Source organism: Ochotona princeps, chromosome 15, assembly GCF_030435755.1.
Source record: "Ochotona princeps isolate mOchPri1 chromosome 15, mOchPri1.hap1, whole genome shotgun sequence".
Classification (NCBI taxonomy): domain Eukaryota; kingdom Metazoa; phylum Chordata; class Mammalia; order Lagomorpha; family Ochotonidae; genus Ochotona; species Ochotona princeps.
The window spans coordinates 34,867,481-34,870,159 of record NC_080846.1 but is presented as its reverse complement, the minus strand read 5'-3'; the positions used below and the strand labels follow the sequence as shown (position 1 = coordinate 34,870,159).

Here is a 2,679-nt window from a genome sequence, read left to right as displayed (position 1 = left end):
GCAGACATTTGGTGTATAAATAAGAGTCTATATAATCAGCCCGCAGCTCATGCCTCTTCCTCCTGCTCTTCCTCCTTCTCTTCGTCTTCCTCCTTCTCCTCCTCCTCACTGCCTTGGCTTCTTCAGCCTCAGGCTTCATGGGTCGGTCCCTTCAGCCACAACCACTCCTGTCTCAACCCTTCCAAAGCCTGTCAGGGCATTCTGGTCTCCTCCTGATCCAAGATGGTGCACAAAGTCCAGCTGGCTGTGCAGGCAGAGCGCTACTACGACATGGCTCTGGCCATGAAGAGTGTCACAAAGCTCAAGAAGCTGCTGTCTAATAAAGAACCCAACCTGCTCTCCATGGCCTACAACCACATTGTCAGGGTCTGCTGCGCCTCCTGGCAGGTTGTCAGCAGCATCGAGCAGGAGACGTCCTCTGACGGCAATGGCAAGATTGAGATGGTGCATGCGTACCATGAGAAGATCGAGAAGGGCCTAGAGGCCATGTGCCAGGGCATGCTGAGCCTGCTCAGTAACTGCTTGATCAACAACTGCAGCGAGACCCAGTACGAGGACAAGGTATCCTACCTGAAGATAAAAGGGGACTATTACTGCTACCTGGCTGAGGTGGCCACTGGTGAGAAGTGGGCCACCAGGAGGAGTCCTCGGAGAAGGCCTGCAGCGAGGCGCATGAGGTCAGCAAGGAGCAGATGCAGCCCACATACCCCGGCTGCCTGGGCCTGGCCCTCAGCTACTCCGTGTTCTACTACGAGATCCAGAACGCGCCCAAGCAGGCGTGCCACCTGGCCAAGACGGCCCTCGACGACGCCATGGCTGAGCTGGACACCCTCAATGAAGACTCCTTCAAGGACTCAACCCTTATCATACAGCTGCTGCGTGACAACCTCATGCTCTGGACAAGCGATCAGCAAGATTACAAGGGCTATGAGGGCAACAATTGAGGCCCCCAGTGGACTTGCCGTCCCATGAGTTGGTGGCCAAGTAGGGTAGCGAGAGGGAGGCCTAACCTTCCCAGGGAGAACCTCATCACTTGTCCTGTCTTTGATCGTCTCTTTGACATTTTTACAAAAATACCGCTAGTGGAAAGTCAGACTAGCCACGCTGGAGTGGGAGGAGCAGCCTCCCAGGGCCCACGGACTACTCTGTAGGTGGGTGTGACTGGAGCTGTCTCTAATTAACTTATTGCTAGGAAGAAGTGTTTAAGACAAAAAGCAAGCCTCAGTGGAATGGCCCTGACTCAGGAAGTTCTCTGATCCCAGCAAGGACTTCTCTGTACATAGGCTTTTGTATTAAGTTTCCGCTGCTTTGCATCTCAGCTCTTTGAGCTGTGTGTGTTTTCAGGGTGTGCTGTACCTTCCAGACATGGAGAGGACCTGAACGCCAATCGCACAGACCCTAAGGAACGTAAGGTGCATGCCTCCTGACGGTTCAGGCCTGGTTGGTTTTCTGCAGTCTTGGATGACTTGACAGAATTAACACTAAATTGCAGTTTACAGTATTTCTACATTACAGCCATATGTAACATCAAAAACTCTATATAATCTTATTCAAATTTGAAATTGATGTGATCAAAAGGTTTATTTTTTTTCTTGTTTGGTTAATTGAAATGCCATTCATCTGTAAAAACACATAGATGTGTTTTAAAATTCTGGCCACATGTTTCTCACCCTGTATGTGATTGCATTAGGGTGGCAGAGATCAGTGTGATCTTACCATACAAATTCAGAATTCCAGTCATGTCCACTGTGGTCTTGGGTCCCTGCTTACCCACGTGGGAGACAAACAGAATTCCCTACTCCTGCTTTGGAATCTCATATGGATACCAATTGCTGAGTTGATTGCTCTGGCAACAACCCCACTCTCTGCTAGCAGCCTGGTAGAAGCAGTGGAAGAAGGCCCAAATGCTTGTGCCAAGGTCATACACGTGGGAGACTGGGATGAAGTTTGGCTTTTGGCTTCAGCATGGCCCAGTCCTGGCTGTTGCCATCTGGCGAGGAAAATAGCAGATCTTTCTGTTTCTTCCTCTCTGTGACTCTTTCAGATAAATAAATAATAAATAAAGCAAAAAAAAAATTAATGCTCCAAATCTAATTTTATATAATCAATTTAAAAAGAAATTTTTTGAAACTTTTTACTTTGAAATGTTAGAGCAATGCCATTTGCCTTTACTGTTTGATTGCTAGAATGTTGAGTTTTCCGTTTCATTGACACTGAATGGAGAGAACTTCTTTTTTCCCGAGTCTTACATTTACACTTATGAAAGCTTTTTGACATCTTACGCTGTGAACCATCTGTTTGAAAAATAGATGACCTGGTCCAGTGCTGTAGTCTAGAGGCTAAAGTCCTTGTCTTGCATGTGCCAGGATCCCATTTGAATGCCGGTTCGTATCCCAGCTGCTCCACTTCCCATCCAGCTCCCTACTTGTGACCTGGGAAAACAGTGGAGGATGGCCCAATTGCCTTGGACCCCTGTACCCATGTGGGAGACCTTGCTGAGGCTCCTGGCTCCTGGCTTTGGATCAGCTCAACTCTGGCCCTTGTGGCTATTTGGGGAGTGAACCAGCTGATGGAAAATCTTTCTGTCTCCCCTTCTCTCTGGAAAACTAACTTTCTAATAAGAATAAATAAATCTTTGTAAAAAAAAGTATGACAAACAGGTGAATAAGGTGTGTTTAG

General features: G+C 47.8%; 1 pseudogene; it reads left to right on the top strand.

Annotated features, from left to right (window-relative positions):
- Positions 1-222: 222 nt before the first annotated feature.
- On the top strand, positions 223-944 carry LOC101531170 (14-3-3 protein gamma-like; annotated as a pseudogene).
- The last annotated feature ends 1,735 nt before the right edge of the window (positions 945-2,679 follow it).